Source organism: Mustela erminea, chromosome 20, assembly GCF_009829155.1.
Source record: "Mustela erminea isolate mMusErm1 chromosome 20, mMusErm1.Pri, whole genome shotgun sequence".
Lineage (NCBI taxonomy): Eukaryota > Metazoa > Chordata > Mammalia > Carnivora > Mustelidae > Mustela > Mustela erminea.
In genome coordinates, this window is record NC_045633.1 from 30196596 (window position 1) to 30211998 (window position 15403).

The following is a 15403-nucleotide window of genomic DNA, read 5'->3' on the forward strand; positions in this document are numbered from 1 at the left end:
GAATACTGACTTGGTTTTTTATGGTGGTTGTGTGTAGGACCAGACCGATGATTCCACCGTGTGGTTTGCACAACCCCCTGCTCCTCCCAGCCCCCTGCACAAAGGAAAAATAATTTAGATTCTATTACTCGCCCAGACGTGGGGTATGATGGGAAGAGGAGAGATGAGGCTTAAAACTGTCAGCAAACATCAAAAACTAGACACGTTACTACAATTCACCTCCGATGTTTGACGGATGGCTGACACGTGCCATGTTGCATTTAATCGAATTTGACCTTGTTTAAGTAAGTCATTACGAGGTCTCTAGCTTGAGGCTGGTCGGGAGGAGAGAATTCTGTTTAATACCTGTTCGAGGGCCCAGAACTGGGTATTTCGAGAAGTATAATGTCATCTTGGTCATGCTTAATAAGATCTGGAACTCTGAACGAGAGAAGTCTTGTTTTATGGCTTTAGTAAGTAGTGAGATATGTGTGATCTTGATTTATGGTTTGAGTATCTGTGGGACAAGAGATTCCCAGAGTTCTTTACCCCAAAACAGGCTACCTGGCTCAAAAGTAAAAATATATATATACATGGGTCAGTTGTTGGCCAGGGTGCCCGGTGCTAAAATGTCTGTCTGAAAATTTGGCCAGTTGTGCTGACCCTTGGGTCCTACTATTCTTTGGGGACATCCTGGTTAAGGTATAAAAAAGCAGCACTAGCAGGAGCACTAGCAGGTGTCATCGTGGTTATTCTATCTGTAAAGTGTGAGAACTCCCTTTGCTGTTTACCCAGCTGATGGCAAGTGGCTTCGAGGGGTCTGGGAGAGGAGTGCACCAGGGCATCTGGTAAGGGACTGAGGACAGGGAAGGCCACCCCCTGCTGCAGATGGGATGTGCCAGAGGGTCCAGCTCTATTATGTAGCAGAAAGGCCTTGGTGGCCATGCTGAAATTATTGCTGGGATGTTGCTTTTATGACCCAAGACCTAGAACAGCTGGGTATGGGAGGTCTCAGGCCAGGACCTAGGACAGCTACTATTTCCAGGATCTAGTATGCAATCAGCAATTGAAGTTCTAATGACATCTAGCTTGAGGCCAAGGAGCCCAAGGGTAGCTTAGATGCTCCAGAGGCTCCAGGAGGCAAGGGAGGGGATTGCTGAGGCCTCTGTAGAGAAGAACCCTGGAGGCGGGGCACTCTTGGGAATGCCTGTTGCATTGCAATTCACACAGATTCTAGAACCTTTTCTTGTGAGGCCCCCACCTGAAGTGGGCGATTTACAAGTAACAGCACAAGTGAGCTTAAAAAAATTTTGTAAATGCAGAATGCACTGCTTCCAGAACCCAAAGAAGTCCTAGAAGATGTTAGGCTTGTTTCAATGCTGTGGATGCTGAGGTAACTATTTTTTGGCAGTGTCCATGATGGAGTGGCCTTCAGTTTACCAAAAGATCTTTAGGAATTTAGCGGAGATTTCAGGGTCAGTGGTGGGGAAGGAGGTACAATGATCTGTTAGAATTTAATCAAGACACGGATTTGGGGCCCCTGGGTGGCTCAGTCGGTTAAGTGCCTGCCTTCCACTCAGGTCATGATCCCAGGGTCCTGGGATCCAGCCCCATGTCAGGCTCCCTGCTCAGCAGGGGGCCTGCTTCTTCCACTCCCTCTGATACTCCCCATGCTTGTGCTCTGTCAAATGAATTTTTTAAAAATTTTTAAAAAGACACAGGATTCAATCTGGCACACGTGGGTAAGTCCGGTCCAAGACCTAAGGAGAGCCCCAATCCCACATTCCTGTCCAAAATGCCAATTATCTAAATTTCCAACTCCGATCAGTTATATCTACAACAGACTCTCAAGCTGGGCTGCCGCTGACTTGAAGGCAGGAAAAGGACACTAACAGATTTTTATGATCAGTTGAAGGTGGGACTGGGGTGAGGTTTCTGTATATAGTTTGAACTTCCCACCTACACCAAGGAAGAGAGCACCTGGGCTTTCTCATCAGAAGGGAGGGGTAAATGTCAAAAACGGACTCAGAGGACTTCTTACAATGACAGTACTCCCCTAATGGATCTGCAGATGAAACACCATCCCCCATCCCTATTAAAAACCCACCTGACTTTTTCAGAAATTGACAGGCCAATCCCAAAATTGGTATGAAAATGCAAGGGCTCCAGAAGAGCCAAAATAATCTTGAAAAGGAAGAACAAAGTTCAAGTTTCTTGATTTCAAAACAGACTCCAAAGTCTAGACTAACAAGACTGTGTGGTCCTGGCCTAGGGTTAGATGCATGGATTAATGGAATAGTTTCAGAGTCCAGAAATAAATCTATACATTTATGGTCAATTGATTTTTTTTTTTAAATGCCAAGACCGGTCAGTGGGAGGAGAAGAGTGTTTTCAATGAATCAATCCTGCTGGAACCGCTAGATATGCACATGCAAAACAAATGAAGCTGGATTCCTACCTCACACCATATGTAGAAAATAACTCAATAGATCAAAGATCTAAATTTAAGTGCTAAAACTATAAACTCACAGAAGAAAACATAGCCATAAATATTTGTGACCTTGGATTAGGTACTGATTTCTTAGATATGACACCCAAAACACAAGCAACCAAAAGAAAAATTGTTAAGTTGAACTTCACCAAAAGTAAATCTTTTCTGCTTCAGAGAAGACTGTTAAAGTGAAAAGTCTACCAGAGAATAGGAGAAAATATTTGCAATTGTATATCTTATAAGAAACTTGTATCCACAGGGCACCTGGGTGTCTCAGCGGGTTAAAGCCTCTACCTTACGGCTCAGGTCATGATCTCGGGGTCCTGGGATGGAGTCCCGCATCAGGATCTCTGCTCCGTGGGGAGCCTGCTTCCCTCTCTCTCTCTCTGCCTGCCTGTCTGCCTACTTGTGATCTCTCTCTCTGTCAAATAAATAAATAAAATCTTTAAAAAAAAAAAAAGAATCTTGTATCTGGAATATGTAAAGAACTCTTAACCATCCCATAATAAAAATGGACAAATAACCCAATTTAAAAGTGAGCAAAAGATGTGAATAGATCTTGCTCCAAAGAAGATAGACAAATGACCACTAGCACGTCGTGAAAATATGCAATATCATCAGTCATCAGGGAAATGCAAATTTAAGTCACACTGAGAGATACTATTTCACACCCACTGGAGACAATTCAATTGTATCTTAAAAATAAGTAAATAAATAACATGAAAATTGGAAAAATGGAGAAAGTGGAACCCTTGTACATTCCTGGTGGGAATGTAAAATGGTACAGCCACCTTCAGAAAGCATTTTGTCAGTTCCTCAAAAAATTGTAAACAGAGTTACCATATGACCCAGCAATTCTACTCCTAAGTATAAACCTAAGAGAACTGATAACACATACCCACGCAAAACTGACACACGAATGTTCATAGCAGTGTTATTCACAATAACCCAAAAGTAGAAACAACCCAAAGCCTATGAGCTGTTGAATGGATTTAAAAAACTGTGATATATCCATACAGTGGAATATTATTCTGCAATAAAAAGGAATAAAATACTGTTAGATACTATAACATGAATAGACTTTGGAAACAGTACGCTAAGTGAAAGAACCTGGCTACAAAGGATCACATATTTTATGATTCATTTATATAAAATGTCCAGAACGGGCAAATCTATAGAGACAGAAAGTAGATGAGTGGTTGACGCAGGCTGAGGGTAGGTGTGGGATTAGAGAGAAGCAGGGAATGACTGCTCATGGGTATGGAGTTTCTTTCTAGGGTAATAAAAATGTTCTCCAATGAGTTGTGATGGTTGCAAAAAGTCTGAATATTTTATAAATTACTGAATTGTATACTTTAAAATTAAGGGTGAATTTTATGGCATGCAAATTATACCTCAAATTTAAAAAGGAAAAAATGAGGTTTTGAAACTAAGCAGGTGGTAGATGCCATTTCCTGAGATGGGGGAGGGCAAAACGCAGGTTTGAGAAGGAGAAGAATCAAGAGTTCTGTTTTGAGCATAGATCTGACACACCTTACAACGCACTTTTATGGAGCTGTCTAGTGGGCAGTTGGGTTTTGCATGAGGCCAGGTGCGGAGATTAAAACATGGTCCCCACCCTCTAGGCACTCCTGGCGTGATTACCTAGCCTCTGCTCTTTTTGAGAGTAAATGTAAAGAAACAGAGGTGTGCCCTTTCTTACCTGGATCACAGTCTCCTCACTGGTGGGAACCATACTCGTCCACAAGCCAGTTTAATTCAACATGTACTTACGGATCTTGTTGTGAGTCATATTTAAAAGGACGGAACTTGCACAGCCTGTTACGAGACAGACAATTAAACCAATTAAGTCAAATAAGCAAATCATTGTCTGCAAAAACCCATGGCTGGCCAGTGCTGGGGGAGGGGCATTTCCATATTCAACTGCAAACTGAACCAACCCAACCATTGCCCTTAACCTCAGTGGATCCTAGAGCAGCAGGTTGACTCTGCCTGGGGTTGGTGCTGGCCAGTCCTACAGAAGGGACTTGAGTGTTACAAGGGATTTCAGTAGGTTAGGGAAATTGGTCAAGAACAAGGATTATGCAGGTTTGGTTATAGAATTTTGTCCTTGATAGGCTGCTGGCTTCCCAAGGAAACACAGGGCAAATTTACCAGGTGGTTTTACCCCTCTCTACAAAGCAGTCCTGCTTTCTGTAGTTGTCAGTGCAAATATTCACAAGTGCATTTTAAAACCCTGTTCAAGCAGAAATAAAACACAGAAGACTGCAGCTTGTGGGTAAATTGACATTTCCTTGTCATTCATCATCATGTACCAGAGAGCACATCCTGAGGGAATAACACAGTCCTATCCTGGCTTTCTGTGCTTAAGGGAATGGTATTGATCACGCTCAAGATTCAGGTCTTGCAAGATACACCACATCCATTTTCCTCCAAAGCTATCATGAGACATCCTGTTTACAACAGACTAGGTGTAATGCATGTGCACAGTTTAAAAATAGTCACAAATGAACATTAGTGTACCAACCACTCAGTTTAAGAACTATCTGGGGGCACCTGGGTGGCTCAGTCAGTTAACTGATTCTTGATTTCGGCTCAGGTCATGATCTCAGGGTTGTGAGATCGAGCCTTGAATCAGGCTCCATACTGGGTGTAGAGTCTGCTTAAGATTGTCTCCCTCTCCCCCTGCCCATCCCTTGCTCTCTTAAAAATATTTATTTCTGTTCAGGGCCTACTTTGTGCCGGGTACGATTCTAGACACTTTGTGGACATCAGTGAAAGAAAGACCAAAAAATTCCCCTCTTGTGGATCTAATGTCTTGGAGGGAGGAGGTTGATAATAACTACTAGAGGCATGCATAAGCAAATTATATAATTTGTGAGGAGTTGATAAATGCTTGGACAGGCAGGAAGCGAAGTACAGTGAATAGTGGTGTGTTTGTGGAGCATGGGCTTTGGTTTGTGGAACATGGGGTGGGCTTTATCAACAATGGAGCAAAGACTTGGAAGGAGGCAGAAGAACTCAGATCTTTACAGCATGATTGGACCATGGGCTTTTCTGTGACTTGCTCTCTCTCTCTCTCTTTTTTTTTTTTTTGTAACATTAATATGATGCTTTTTCTCTTTTCCCAGGATGGTGTATATAGCTGTAATTCTCTAATTTTCACCACTGTGTAGCTTTCTTTAATATACATGCTGCTTCCATCTCTCCGTTCTGCTGATGAACTTTTGGGTAGCGGTTATCTACTTACTAGTGCAACCTGCAGGAATTTTCTCTAGGGCTAGCGCCCAGGAACATGAAGGCTGGGTGAAAGATAGGAACATCTTCACATTGGAACAAGTGTTACGGTTTGAATTGTGTCCTCCTCCTACCAAAAGGTGTTGTATGCCCTCACTTGCAGGATCTGGGTGTGTGACCTTATCTGGAAATAGGGTCTTTGAAGATGATTAAGTAGAAATGCAGTCATTAGAATGAGCCCTAATCAAATATGACCTTTTAGAGGTTTTATTTATGTATTTGTCAGAAAGAACACAAGAGAGCACAAGCGGGGGGGGGGGGGGGGGGGGTGTGGCAGACAAAGGGAGAAGCAGGCTCCCCACTTAGCAAGGACCCCGATACAAGACTCAATCCCAGGACCCCAGGATCATGACCTGAGCCGAAGGCAGACACTTAACTGACTGAGCCCTCCAGGCGTCCCATGACTGGTATCTTTATTAAAGGAGGAAATTTGAATGTGGAGACAGAAAGTGTAGAGGGAAGACAATGTGAAGATCCAGAGAATGCCATCAGTAAGCCAGGAACACCTGAAACTTCTAGAAGCGAGGAGAAAGGCCAGGAACACAATAGCAATCACAAGTCCTACATTGTCAACTGTACTTGTGGCCGATGGGCTGCAATTTGGAGTCCCCATGACATGCTCCCTAGGTTTGGTAATTTGGCAGAATGGCTCCCAGAACACAAGGAAACATTTACTTACATTTACTGGTTTATTATAAAGGATATAGTAGAGGATACAGATGAAGAGACACGGGGAAAGAATCTTGAGCTCAGGAGTTTCTGTCCCATGGGGTTGGGGTGTGCTACCCTCCTACACGTCAATGTCTTCACCACCCAGAAGCTCTCTAAACCTCACACTTTGGAGGTTTTAATGGAGGCTTCATTACACAGGCATGGCTAATTATTAATTCCATTTCCAGTCCCTTTCCCCTCTCCGGGCTAGAGGGGATGACATTTCCAAGCATCTAATCAGGACTTGGTCTTTCTGTGACCAGCCCCATCCAGGGGCCTCATTAAAACAAAGAATTGCCTCATTAAAACAGAAGATGCTCTATCACCCAGGAAATTGCCAGGGATTTAGGAGCTCAGTGTCAGGAAGTAGGGTCAGATATATATATATATATATATATATATATATAAAATTTCATAATACCTCACTTAGATTTTTGGACATACAGAACAGAACTTTGGAGACATAGTGAACAGTTACAATAATTGTTTTAATGTCCTTGTCTCTTTATTTTACCATCTATATCACTTCTGAGCCTGGCTTCCAGGAGCCCTGCCCTTCTGTCCAGGGACAGTGGAAGGACTGAGCTGTCTGCCCGAGGAGGCTGGTGGGGCTGACTAGGTGGAGCCCTCTAATGTCCTTCCTCGGGGCACATGCTCCTTGTGGCCCTGCAGCCACTGCCTTTCGGGAGCTGGCCCCATGTGGCTGGGACGCCCCTGCGGATGTGTTCTTGCCCATGACCTTCCCTGCAGGGAGCCGTCCCCCAGGGCCACTGGGCTGCTGCAGACATAGCCTTTATGGTCCCCAGAGCAATGGGTGTCCCAAGCCAGGGCCTCTGGCAGAGCGGAGAGGAGTGGGGGTCGTGTTGTCCTAGAGCCACGCCAGGTCTGCACTGTACTGGAGTGGAAGAATGAGCTCAGGTCTCCCCATGCTGTGGGGGGCAGAGCCCCAGCCGCGCCTCTCAGCCCTCAGAGCGGAGCTTCCGCCTGGGACCTCTCCTCACAGCCCCACCTCCTGTCCTATTTTAGGAGTCTCCAGTGCAAGAAATAGGGAAATGGAATAAATACATATATTTGCATTCCAGCAGAGAGAGGAGGCCGCGTGTATATGGCTGCAAGGAGACTCGGCGAACAGCCAGACTCGCTGTTTACATGGGGCGGGGAACTGAGACCCCAGCCTTCTAAAAGAGCCAAGACTCGATCCTGGACCTCTTAGTGGTGTGTATCCTGCATGCTTGGTCAATGCATCTTATTCTCTTAACAATAAGATGGAATCTTTTTTACTCCCTAGAATGTAACTTAAAAATAAATGCAGCTTTTGGCTTACTTGTCAGGCGCGTTCATGGATCGGTTAACCTGCGACTGTAGGTGATGGGGACGGGCCGCAGGGAGAGCCCGGGTCCCTTCCTCAGGTTTCTGCAGGAACATTCAGCCCCTCCCAGAGCAGGACTCTAGACTCTGCTTTCCTGGGTCTCTCTGCTGAGACATACTTTGGCAGCTACTGTCCATGCGCCTGGCACACCCAAGCCCTGACCCAGATTGTGGCTAAGCCCTGAGCACATCCACGGGGTAGCACGCTGCCGCCATCACTCACGGCCGCTCAGCTGGCAACAGCTGGTCAGGGAGCGCCTGGTGCCGTGATGACAGCAGGGCTTCGTGGCTGGATTCTGGGCTCAGCTGCATTTGCCGGTGGCCTTGAATGAGCCACTTCCCTCTCTGGGCTCTCTGGAAGGTGGCCCAGAGATCTCGACAATCCTGGAACCCAGCTGGGGTGGGGAAGGAGGGGTTCTTCACAACATCATGAGGATGTTCCAGGATGTTAGAATTCACTTAAGCCACGTGACATCCTTGAAAAGGCCAGCAGGTTTGTTACTCCCCTTTCACAGATGAGGAAACAGACTCAAGCAAAAGAAGGGGCTTGCTGATGCAGAAGAGCTCCCCCCAGGATCTGGCCTTGAACCTGTTGTCTCAAGGGCATATTTCATGCAGAAACTCAGGAAATGGGGGCAGGAGGTGGGACACGTACCCTTGGGTATTATTAGAGACATCCTAGTGCCCCCACCGCCAGATGTGGGGACAGCCACCGCCAGATGTGGGGACATCTGCAGACCCCCAGAACAAATCCCCACTCTCATATCCTCAGGTCCCTTTTCCTTCCTACCTGGCTCGGGCTCTCTCCTTCTGCAAATATTTGCTTTTGCTCCGTGAGGGGCTGCCATGGTTACAGGCATCCCAGGAGCTCAGGGTCCAAGTTGGACTATAAACCTCTTTAAAATTCAAGACCTAGAGTAAACAGCTGCTTCTTGAAAACTCGGTCCCACAGGTGACTGTGTACCCATCGCTCCAGGATGGGAGCCCTTTGCCGGCTGAGGGGTCGAGAACAGTGGAGGAGACACTCCCACGTTCCAGCAGGCCCCACGGGCCTGGACAGGGAGGGGAAGAAGAGCTTGAGGCCACACAGTCCTCCCTTAGAGGGACACTCAGTCTTGATTTCTTCTCTGATGAGATGCCTCCTCTGGGCAGGAGGTATCCAGCTTCCAGTGACCCCAGGGGACTGGGGCCTGGGGCCCGAGTTCCGATCGGGCACCCTCCTTCCCATCTGCGTGAGCCTGGACAAGTCATGATTCTGAGTCTCTGTCTGCTCATCTATAAAATGAAGGCAGTTATCTCCCCAAGGCTTATCTTGAGGAGTACAACCCTCGGATGAGGACATGCTTTCTGAGTAGGAGTGTGCTTGTCAGCGGACGGAAAGCCCGGTGGTCTGGTTGTATCAGAGGTAAATAGCTGAGCCGCCCTGCACTAGCCTTCCCTCTGGGTGACTTGAGCCCATGACTCCACTGTCTCTGAGCGGCCATGTCCTGCTGAGGAATGGAAGAACAACACACAGCACAGATTTGTTCCAAGGATTGAAGGAGCTAAGATGGGTGTATCAGTTATCTGTTGCTGTGTAACAAATTCCTCCAAAACTCCGAAGCTGGCAACTATTTCTTGTCTCAAAATTTCTGTGGGTTGGGAATCTGAGAATGGCTTAGCTGTGTCGTTCTGGCTCGGGATCTTTCATGAAGTCGTAATTAAGATGCTGGCCAGGGCTGCATCTCTGAAGGCTTGAATGGGCTGGAGGGACTGCTACCAAGATGGCTGTTGGCAGGCCTCAGGTCCTCACCACTTGGGCTTCTCCAAAGGGCGGCTCACGACAGGGTATTTGGCATAACATAGTGAGTGATTTGATGGCATGTGGTCTCTGATCTCAGGGAGGTGACATGCCATCACCTCTGCTGTGTTCTACAGGGCACACACACCAACTCTGGTGCCATAGGTGGCCAGGTGGGGGTCTACTCAAGGCTGTGCATTCAAGAGGCGGAGATCATGGAGGCCAGAGCATCTTGGATGTAGGCTACCACCGCAGGAAAGGATTCACCCAGTGCCAGCACATAGGGCGTGGGAGGCAGTACAGTGTTATGCGGGATGAATTCTCTCTCTCAAAACAAAACAAAAAAGGCCAGGGAGAAAATATATAGCACCACACACATAACCTACGTAACATAACAGGGCATGTGAAGCAGAGACATGGTAGATAAAAGCAAAGACCTAGACTTTGAATCACAAGGAGAAGAATCACAAGGTCTGAGATAAACCATGAATTCTATATCTGGTGACTTTGGGAATGAAGGGGAAATAAAGACATTCTCAGATAAAACTAAGAGATTTTGACGTTAGCAGACCTCCTGAGAAAGACTGGCAGAAGGAAGTTCTGCAAGCAGGAAGGAAATGATGTGAGGAAGAATCTTGGAGCCTCTGGGAGAAGGAGCACTAGGAAGGACATATGGGTAATACATGGTAGACTGGCCGTGCCTCTCCTCATGAGTTTTCAAATCACATTTGATGATCGAGACAAAATTATCACACCATCTGATACACTAGGTAGTGACATCTAAAAGCAGGGAAGGTAAAGGGACCAAAATAGAAGTAAGGTCTTCACACCTCGCTCCAAGTGACAAGCTGTTGGTACCAGAAGACCGCTGTAAATTATACATGTATATTGTTTTGGGTTTTTTTTTTCTTTTTAAGATTTATTTATTGATTTTAGAGAGAGCAAGAGCAAGCAGGGGGAAGGGCAGAGGGAGACACAGAGAGAGAATCCCAAGCAGATTCCCAACTAAGAATGGAGCCCGATGTGGGGCTCGATCTCACAACCCTGCGGTCATGACCTGGGCTGAAACCAAGAGTCAGACACTCAACCGACTGAGCCACCCAGGCTCCCCAAATTGCGCATGATTATTATAACACCAGAACAACCACCATAGAAGTTATCCACAGACACTCAGAAGCACTGTGAATAAATCAGGATGGGCTATCATGCAGGTCTTCAAAACAATCTGATGTATCACTATGCAGGCGGGCACGCAAAAGACATGTGATAGTAAAATGAAACAAATTCCACAGTGACATTATCAATGCTTTTGTGTAAAAGTCGCATCTGTGTGTATGTGTTCTCTTGCATCCTCTGAGAAACAACCCCAGCATGAGATTAGACAGGATCCAGGTGCAAGAAATGTACTGGGGACATGACCATGAGGGAGGATTGGGGTGCTGGCCAACCCCAAGGAAGGGGGGGGAAAGGAAGAGAGATTAGGTAGGACAGGGGATTGCATAGTGTCTCCTCAAAAGATACAGCCAAGTCCTAACCCTTGGCACCTGTGAATATGGCCTTATTTGGGGGTCCTATTCTGGGTCTTTGCAGATGTCAAGAAGTTAAGAACCTGGAATGGAGATCATCCTGGATTAAGGGTGGGCTATAAATCTCATTACAGTGTCCTGCAAAGAGAAAGGAGAGAGATTTGAGACCCAGGGGGGAAGGCCACGAGAACACAAAGGAAGAGGTCAGCATTATGCCACCATTGGAAGCTAGGACACAACCATGGAACAGACTCCTGCGGGAGGTCTCCAGAGGGGAACCCCCCCAACCTGCCGACACCTTGATTCCAGGCTCCTGTCCTCCAGACTAGGAGAAAGCAAATCTCTGTGGTCTTGAGACATGCAATTGGTGACACTTTGTTACCGCAGTCCTAGGAAACTACTACAGGTGGAAGAAGTCTCAGAAGGGCAAAATTCCCCCAAAGAAGATAGGGTGTCCGGAAGCCACACAGTAGGCAAGTGGGAGTCCAGCTCCAACTTGCAGAAGGTTACTATTGATGTCTGAGAAGCTTTCCAGTATGATGACAATCTGTATGACCCAACTGGATCCCCCCCCCAACCCCGCCATTCATGTGTTGAAGCCCTAACCCAAAATGTGGCCATATTTGCAGATATGGAGACTTTAGGAGGTAATTAAGGTTCAATGAGGTCGTAAGGAAGGGGCCCTCCTCTGTTAAGATTGGTGTCTTATAAGAGGAGGAAGAGACACCCAGAGCTCTCTCTCTTTGCAATGTGAGAGAGAAGAAAGCATATTCCTGCAAACCAGCAAAAGAGGCTTCAGAAAAAAAACCTACCTGGCTGCCACCTGGATCTTGGACTTCTTGCCTCCAGAACCATGAGAAATAAATTTATGTGTGCAAGCCACCCAGTCAGTGGTATTTCATTGTGGCAGCCTAAGCTAAATGAGCTGAATGAGATGGTGATGACTTCAGCTAACATTCTGGGACACTCATTAGGTGCCAGGCACTCTTTAGATGCTGAGGATGCAAAAGGAAATAAAATGAGAAATTCCTCCTTTCATGGAGTTTATATTCTAGTAAATAGATCTTACATGGGGGCACCTGGGTGGCTCAGTGGGTTAAAGCCTCTGCCTTCGATTCAGGTCATGATTCTGGAGTCCTGGGGTCAAGCCCCGCATCGGGCTCTCTGCTCAGCAGGGAGCCTGTTTCCCCCTCTCTCTCTGCCTGCCTCTCTGCCTACTTGTGATCTCTGCCTGTCAAATAAATAAAATCTTTTTTAAAAATAGATATTATATGTAGTAAACAGATAGTATATGTACAGAATCTATATGGTGTCTTTCAACTATCTATTGTTTTTCTATCAATAATATATATAGCAAAATATATATAATGATTGTACTTGGTAGGGTTCTCTAGAGAAGCAGAACCAACAAGATACAGAGGCAGAAGGAAGGCAGGTGCATTGACCCTGATGGGAGATGTTCTCAGACTAACACATGGTAGGTAGGACCCATGTGGCAGGAAGAGGAGAGTGGTGAGATAAGGTCTCCCAGCCCACAGCCTCTGGGACCTCACCACCCCAGTAAGGACGTTGGCTTTCATTCTGGTACCGTGGGAAGCCACTGGAGTATCCACACCACAGCACGGTCCAACTTTGGTTTTTTTTTTTTTTTTTTAAAGATTTTATTTATTTGTTAGAGAGAGAGATACAGAGCGCAAGCACAGGCAGACAGAGTGGCAGGCTAGAGGCAGAGGGAGAAGCAGGCTCCCCGCCGAGCAAGGAGCCCCATGTGGGACTCGATCCCAGAACGCTGGGATCATGACCTGAGCCGAAGGCAGCCGCTTAACCAACTGAGCCACCCAGGCGTCCCCCAACTTTGGTTTTAACGGGAGCACCCCAGCTGCTGCAGGAACAGGTTGTAGGGCCCCGGGGAGAGGGCAAGGAGGGAGAGCCTGTCTGGCAATTCAGAACAGAAATGGTGGTAGCCAAGCCCTGGGGAGGGGGGCAGTAGAGTGGGTGATAAAGACTTAGCTTCCAGATTGACTCAGAAGGTCAAGCTGCCAGGATTTCCTGAAAGGTTGGCAGTGGCTGCGTGAGGAGGGGTGGTGAGGATGACTCGGGTTTGGGCCAAAGCTGGGGCGTGGTGATGCTATGTGCTGATATGGAGAACAGGGGCAGTGGGTTTAGGGACATGGCATGGCTGGTGTGGGCACTGGAGCCGGAGATGTTTGTAGGCACCCGGTGGGAATGTGGGTCTGAGTCCAAAGACCAAGAGTCAGGTTGGGGATAGATAGCAATGTGTTAGCCAAGGCACAGAGATACAACACACCATCCCCTTAGGGTTGACTGTCAAATGCAGGAAGCTCAGCAAAATCAGATTTCAGATAAGCAACAAGTAATTTTGTAGCATAAGTATATCCCATGCAATAGTTGGGATATACTTATGCTACAAATTCTTTGCAGTTTATCTGAAATTCAGCTTTCATGGGACATTTTGTGTTTTTAACTGCTAATTCTGGCAATCTTTCACTTGCTAAAGCTTGCTTCCCACATCTAGGATTTATGGCCAGGTCTTAGGAAAGAGGCTAGACAAATACTCTCAGCTAGACAAATACTGGGTCATCCCCTCACCCACCTCACCTCTCTCCACCCCCACAATTTGGACCCTTGTCTGCCATGTGCAGAACGCTCTTTCCTATTACACCTACGTCCCCAAATATGAGGAATCAATAACAATTTTAGGGAGAAAATACAGTCGTCGTGGGGAAAAAATGAAGTGAATTCAGAGTTCATTAGGCAAGTTAATCAAATTGTCCAGCCATGCCTTGCTGCTTCTTGGAGCCATATGGCCCTCCTGGATCAATGCTGGGCCCGGTGGGAGGTGTTTTGCAATAGAGAAGGGGCGCAGAGATGCCAGCTGGTGACAGGACAGGAGGCCCTGGCAGAGCCCAGGGACCTGAGGAATGCATCATCCCATGCAGGGGAGGGAAGCTCTAGTCAGAATCTCCCACCAACTCCCATACTCCTTTTTTCTTGAGTTCCATACGCAGAAGAGAATCAAAAGACTGCTCTTGGCCAAACAGCATCTGCTCTCCCCACCATGTTTCCTGGGATCCTGATCTAGGACGGCCACCCTCCCAGAAGTGAGCCAGCCAGACCAGGTTCCTGGCCTCACAGGGCTGATATTCCAGGCCAGCAGAGGTGGTCAGTACTGGATCAAGGACTTGCAGAACGACCACCTTCTTGAGCTTCAGGGCAGCAATGCCCCTCACCAAGTCCCCTGGCAGGCCCAACCCCCTCATTCAGATGGGCGAGCCATCTACTATCTTGGTGGGTGCCAGCACCAGGCAAGTCCATAATCTTCTTTGCTCACATGTCAGACCCCAGGTTCAGAAAGCAGGCTCTCTTGTCTGCCAGAGCTCCCCTGCTCTAGATTCTCAGGAATCCACTTTCACCCCACTTCTCCCTGCAGAGGATACTGTCTGGACTCAGATCCCAAATAGTCACCCAGAAGTGAAGGCTCCTCTGTCACTATCCTGTGTTCTCTTCTCTGTCTGTGCCTTAGTTTGGGTTCCCCAGAAGAAGCCCCAGAACAAGGACTCAGGTGCAGAGGGTTACTGGGGAGACGCTCCAAGAAGCAGGGATTAAGGAGCAAGGAAAGCAAGGCAGAGGCGACCAAGAATCTGAGAAGGACATGTTAATGAGCAGGTTCCCATGGGAACTGGAACTCACGACTGTCCCACTGAGAGATGATTTCGTCACCCTGTCCCATTCCCCCTCAGCTGATGCTGAGTTCAGGAGTCTCAAGGCCCCAGATGTCTGGGCTTCCCCACCCACAGCTGGAGCTCCCTCCCAGGCACCAGAGGGGAAGCTGCCAGCATGTCCAGGGGCTGCCCATGGGTTCAGATGAAGCCAAGATCAACTTCCCAAAGTGAAATTCTGTCCCCATTAAACACGAACTCCCTTCCCCACTCCCCTAGCCCCTGGCAATTACCATTCTACTTTCTGTCTGATTTTAACGACTCTAGGGCCTTCATAGAAGTGGAACCATAAAGTACTAAATTTTCATGACTGGCTTATTTCACTGAACTGTCATGTCTTCAAGGTTCATCCACGTCATAGCAGGTGTCAGAATTTTCTTCCTTCATAAGGCTGCATAATATTCCACTGCAGAATATACACCACATTTTGTTTATCCATTGATCTGTCTACACCTGGGTCGCATTTACGTTTTAGCTACTATGAATAATGCTGCGATGAACATGGGTGTAC